Genomic DNA, 6,708 nt, shown 5'->3' with positions numbered 1-6,708 from the left:
ATTTTGCATTTTCTCAAAATACACCTGTATTTTGAAGTTCTCCACTTTTACTCTGGTCACGTCTCTCCCAGCTGCTTTAGCTGAGCCTGGGAAAAGGATCTGAATCGGGACTAGACTCATCTCAGTAAAGCACTATGTGTGAGGGAGCAGATACATAAAATATGTCAGGAGCATAATTTTCTAAATGTCTGGGGAAAAGCAAATTTCACCTCTTTACTTCCTAAAGAATTTATTTTGTGTGTGTGTATCTACATGTAGGTATGTAGAAGTAAAAGTAATTGGAAGGAGAAGAGGTAGAAAGAATAACTTGAAAATTCAAGGCCTGACTTCCTAGCATTTGTGTTTCTTTCTTTGAGAACTGTTGGTCAGATGCAGCATTTGGTTTTAGTGATGCTGTGAGTGTGTGTTACCATTTTTCAGCTAGGGAAATGAAGGGACAGGAAGACAAAAACCAGTGCAGGGTCCTGCAGTGAGTCTGTATCTCAGCTGAAATTAGGACCTGGTTTTCATCCTGACTCTTAGTCCTTAGATTGACTTCATCCCATCCTCTCAAGCTCTCCTGGTCAGTGGGTTTTTAAAGCAAAAAAATTTTTAAAGCAAAAACCTTTAAAACACAGGTTTAAAGAATGCAACCACACCTCTGTATAATTTCTGGTTAGATGTCAAATGCATTGTCATTCCATACTTGAGCAAATTGTGTGTGTTGAAAACAATATGGATCTACTTCAGAGCCTGCTCCAAAGCTCAGTGAGGTAGTGGGAATCTTCCCATGGAGTTCTCTGGGATTTGGCCCAGACCTCTGAGTCATATATAAAAGTTATTTCAAAGGGAGCATGTATGATGTAAGCACAAATCATTTCACATTCATGTGTCACAGGAACCTTAATGTGCTATGAACTTGAATATCTATTGTTCAGACATCTCAATGTTTTCCTTTGTTTCTATGGGTATTGTTTATGCTTTGGAGACCGTATGTGAGGATAAAGCATCCTCAGTGAAATGTATGCCTTTTAGGACCTTATCCCATCAGAAGTCCACAACTTGTGTTAATTTGGCCCCACAAACGTCTCCCCTGTAGTAGTCTGTAAAAATATGACAACAAATGTAATAAACACAGATTAACATTACTTGACATGCAAATACTAGAATCCATTCCCACACCCTGTGTAGAGGATTTTATTGTTATCACAGATTTCTTTTAGGAGAACTAAGTCCAATGGTGATGAAAATAGGTTCCAAATTCCTTGTTATAAATAAATTCACCTCCACTGATGAATAATTTTCTTCTTTGTGACAGGAGAGGGTTTAGCCCTCAACGTTAAAGTCCAATTGCCCTTTTATCACACTATCAAATGGGGCCAGTTCTTATTTGTGACGTTGATACATGTGAGAAAACTATGCTGACCATTGTCAGGTAATAGTAAAAGAGAACAAAATAAGCTTTTCCATCTTTGAGCATGTTGCAAACACATACAACTCACAGTCCACTTTAGACGCCTTAGTTCTTTGAGTAATTCTATAGATGTGTATTGTGACATACATTTAAATTCACAACCATATTTAAATATGCATTAAATACCATGTGGTATTAGTTCTGCAATTTTTATTATGTGAATTGATGTAGCAAAATATCTGCACTGAGCTTTAAGTACGAGAAGTCGACGAAGCTGCACACATGTTTGAGAACACCCATGTTTTGGTAAATTAGAAACATCATTTGAGACAAGTAGGCAGATCTTGAGTTAGAAGCAACTTTTCTATAGACTAGTGTTGCAAAACATCCTTTCTTTTTTATCTTCTCTTTCTTGAGGTGCTTTTGCACTGACCATGCTACTGGGACTGGTTTTGGCGTTAGCAAGCTCTTGGGCAAAATGAAGGGCCAGAGTGGGAGGATATCTGCCTTGTAGCACCGAACAGATGAAGTCAGAAGGTGCCCCGCCAGTGGCAAAGGTGCCTTTAGTGTGGACTTCTTGCTGCTATTGTGCAAATCCTATACTTCCCCATAGATGCCAAGTGAAGACATTTTCAAAGAACATTGCTACATAGGAAAAAAAAAAGAAAGAAAAACAAACACCAAGAAAATTCAGAGCTGTTTATAAAAACCTATTTTGATCCTTGGTAGAAACCATTTCTAAACTTTCCCAGTCAAGGTCTGTGTTTTTCAGCTGAGTTTTTTTTCTAATTTCTAGGTATTTCAAATACTCTAAAAATATTACAGCCAACTAATTCTTTCTGACCTCTAGGGAAGGAGTAGGGATGATTAATTCCACAATGTCTTTCAGTAGTGAATCAGCAAGTTTCTTACTCATTTGGTTTTCATACGTGGGGTGTTTTTTTAGCCAATGGGAATTTCCTCTTTTCTCCCTTCTCACACCTAGTGCAAAACCCCACAGTTGGGCAGGAGTCTCTAAATTGCTTGAGCAGTCCTAAGAAAATCCATTATAGGTCATCTTTTTCTAGCTGAATTGACTAATCCTAAGGAATATCAAGACATGTACAAAATCCAAGAAAGTGGATTAATTTATTATTTATCATTAATCGATTATGATTTGAATTTAAATGTCAACTGTTTTGTATCCAAGGCAATTGATAAACCCCAGTTTGCAGGATTTTAGTTAGTTCCTGAAATAATAGTTTTGCTATGGGTGAATGGGTCCATACGCATTTTCTGGGCTTCAGTTCTTGATACCTCCCTGTGTATTGTTTTCCTGAAAGTAATAAATAGTCTTTCATAATGTTCTTTACTAAGATTGTTGCTGCTTTGAAACAATTCACGAAGTGGAGAGTATTTGCTTTAGCAAATGTTAATGTAAATTGTGTTAAATTCTCTTGCTCTTCATAAGGACTTCATCCATGCAGCCAAATGTTCTGAAAGAAGCACTGGCTGCGTGAAATCTGGAGGTAGCTGCAGTTACCTTCACACAGTCAGTTCTGTGACACTGAGAAGTCATTGCTGGTGTATCTAACAATGTTAAAAGTGAAAAATATTTATTGTCTTTTCACAAGAAGTGAGCAAAGAAATGCAGGCACTGTACATGCTCACTGCAATTCTTCTGTCAATGTGGGTTGATGCTTTTCATTTCCCAGGGAGTGCACTGGCTGTAGACCGAAATGGCAAATGAGACTAAACTGGTTTAGAGATTTGCTCCATTTTATAGTTATTTCTGATGCAGTAAATGTAAATTCTTATTTTACGCAAGCAGATGTTTGATAGGAAAGGTTATTTATGTGGCTGACAGCTTCGTTAAGTCGTGAAACAGCTTTATGTAAATTGTTATTCACTCCTTTTCCCTATTTTAACAAAGGGTACTCATAATTATTTCTTTTTAACCTAAGTTAATCGATGTAAGTTTTTTGTTAGCAATGACTTTTTTTATCCTGCGCACTTGGACCTGTCTCAAAGTGCAAATTATTAGATGACAATAGCCTAATCCTAGGAGAAATTCTATCCTCTTTGAAACCGCTTGCCATTGACCATGTTTTGTACATATCCTGGGTGATCTATAGATAGTCTTATGTTTTCAACTTTTAGTCTGAATTTGGGGTACATTCTGGATTCACTGTTATAGGTTTTTCTGCATGCTTTTGAGTTGAGGAAATGAAAAGCCTCTTCTGTTTTGAGCTTGGTTGTTTCATTCTAGATAAAGCATTTCTACGGAGATTATTAATGACTTCTACGCCCATCATACCAGTGGATTGCTGCTTGAAAAATGAAATATGTTATTCTGTTACAGTTGTTGCATCTCCAAGTCAGAGAACGGGATTTCTATGAGGATATAGAAGTGGTAAAATTAATTAACACCTTTTTATTTGGAATGAGGAAAAGGACAAAGGGAGAAACGTTAAAATGTGAAAGTTTCAGGGAAGGAGGCTTCCGTAGTGGTAGACACAATAAATATGTTTGTTTAAGAGCAAAAAACGAAACCGAGAGGATACGCATGCCTGATGCCAAAGAACAACCAGTGTGCCTAACACACTGGAGAAATTGTTTCAGAACAATTCATCCATGGGAAAATATGACCCTTATAATATTACCAAGGTCAGTGAAACCTATGGTGATTTGCTGAGTAAGGGGTACACTGGGCAAATGAAAGATGCCTGTGGTGGGATACTTTCCTGGGACCTGCTTTAAGATTTCAGAATTCAAAACTATGGGGATGAAAATATAATTGATGGCTTTTTTCTTTATCCTTTTTGGCACAATCCTGCTGATTTTCTATAGACAAAAAATAAATCCAGAGAGAAGGAGGAATTCTTGTTATGTACGGACTGAATAAAAGCAACCTTAGGGGGAAATACCTCTTCAGGCATTTTTAAGTTAATTTCATGTTAATTAAAACTGTTGTAAAATTGCCTTGAAGAAATTTGGCTGAAGTGAAATCTAGAATTAGGACAAGTCGTGGAATTTTTCCAGGTAATAAAAGAAAAATCTTGATTTTTATGAAAGAAAACTTTTCATGGAAAAACACACGCTGGGAAGCTAGTTGGCTGGCTTAGAAAAGTTACATAAATGGCCTTTTGCATGTGATATAGAGGATGCAACTGAATAGGAAAAATAGTAAACCTTGCACAGCCAATTGTAGCATAGAAAAGGTCAGTCTATAATGATTTTTTGCCTCTTTTCTGAGAGTTGGTGCAAATTTTCTCTGTGGCTCATTGCTGTGACCTGCAGCCAGTTCAGATCTATAAGGATATTAGGACAAGTTGTCAGTTTTCTGGCCTCATCTTTCACATAAAAGAAAACCTGATTATGTGGAATCCCATGATAAAAACAGAATCCAAATCAAAAGCAAACAAATAGAAACCCAAACATCTGCAAAGACAAGGATTTCACTCAAGGGAACTGTGTAAAAAATGTGCTATTATCTATTGTGAAAGTTGCCACACGGAAGGCTACACTGAATAATTAAAGCCTTAGAGCTTTAATCTAATAATTAAATATTTTTAGCTGCCTGTAATTCAGCATAAACCCAGAAATGTAAGGGTTTGGGTCTCTTCAGTCTGTACTGGAACTTCAGTCAAGAGATAAAATGTTGTCATACATTGGGCTGAAGCCTTGGTTGTCAGGGTACAAGTTGGATTTTCATAGAATCACAATATAGCTTGGGTTGGAAGGCGCCTTAAAGCTCATCTAGTACCAAACCCACTCCTGTGGGCAGGGACACCTTCCCCTAGAGCAGGTTGCTCCAAGCCCCTGTGTCCAACCTGCCCTTGAACACTGCCAGGGATGGGGCAGCCACAGCTTCTCTGGGAAAAGTCTGTGCCAGCGCCTCAGCACCCTCACAGGGAAGAACTTTTTTCCTAATATCTCATCTAATTCTACCCTTTCCCTAGTTCTGGTAATGCAGAAGTTTAGGTTGATGTGAGATTGATTTTCAGATCCATGTGATGAACTTCCTAACTTGCTCCTTAGCGTAACTGAAGATATGTTGGCATTAGAATGAGCATATGGACTTTTTTAAGTTGTTGTAATGGTATGAGGGTAGCTGAGTCTGGCCCAGTGTGCACAGGAGGGGAGTTCAGGAGACTCTTACCTTCCCAAATGAACCATCGTTGCAGCAGCTCTATGTAGCTCAAGTAGCACCAGCCTCTCAGAGGATTTCTATTTAAATCAACAGATTACTCGTGTGATAGCAGGATCAGTTTGGGAAAGAGGGCTGGAATCTGGCTTGTAATAACTAGTGCTGCTGTGAATGATATCCACACAGTCAGGGGGGAGAGTTGGTGTGGGGAGGTAAACCTTTTTCCAGGATTTGGCCCATAGTTAGATGAATGAACATTTTAGTGTGTGCTTTGCAACAGTTTGAGTATTAAGCATGTGTCTGTATATTCAAGTCCCAAGGATACTTGAATATTTGCTTATCTTCTGAGTAGCACTAGTAAATATAGATTATCCGCTCCATTCAGAAGAGCATTTGGGGGTTTATATTAAGACTGAACAAAAATCTGACCTACACTCTTCCCCTTTTCAGTTTCTTGGTATAAGAAACCTCAATCTCAAAAAAGAAGTTGTTTTTGCAGTGGTGAAAACTCAAGCTGCAAGTGTTTTTCTTTAGGAGGCTGGTTCAGTTACTGCCCATCAAGCTTCTGTTATCACTGAGGACTGCTGCTAAATTCTTGTTAGACACTTCCACTTTTACAGAAGTTTCCTTGCTCTGCTTTATCAGGAAAAGGTCTTGGCTGGAAACCAAGAGGGCCATTTGGATTTAAAATCTGACAGGTTTCAAAATCTCAGTTCAGAATACATGAAGCCATAAATAAAAGATTACACTGTATTTTGAATAGCAGATTTCCTCTAGCTGAGGTGGGGAAGCAGGAGCAGTGCACTGCACAGATTGTGCAGCTTCAGGGATGGAAATCAGAAGATGTTCTGTAAGAACTATGCTGTGGCATTAAAACAAAAGGATTGGGAGGTGTTTGTGCCATAGTGGGCTAAGAGCTAATGTGAGATGTTGGTGCCATGAGAAAGTTGCAAAGTTATCTGGCCATTAAGAAACTTCTTTTGAGACTGTTGGTATCAGTGCACTGATAAGGTATCACAACATAGCTGCCATCTCCACCCTCTCCATCAGCAAGGCTGGCTTAGTCAGGCTTGAGAGAATGTAGCAAGTGGAGGTTCATCAAGTGATCTTAAAGGGAAAGGTGAGTTACAGCCAACTGATACTTGATAAAAGAGGTGAGAAAGAAAATCATATGAAGGTGTTGTGC

The sequence above is a fragment of the Strigops habroptila genome, chromosome 6 (genome assembly GCF_004027225.2).
Source record: "Strigops habroptila isolate Jane chromosome 6, bStrHab1.2.pri, whole genome shotgun sequence".
Classification (NCBI taxonomy): Eukaryota; Metazoa; Chordata; class Aves; order Psittaciformes; family Psittacidae; genus Strigops; species Strigops habroptila.
Note: the sequence above shows the minus strand (reverse complement) of the source record.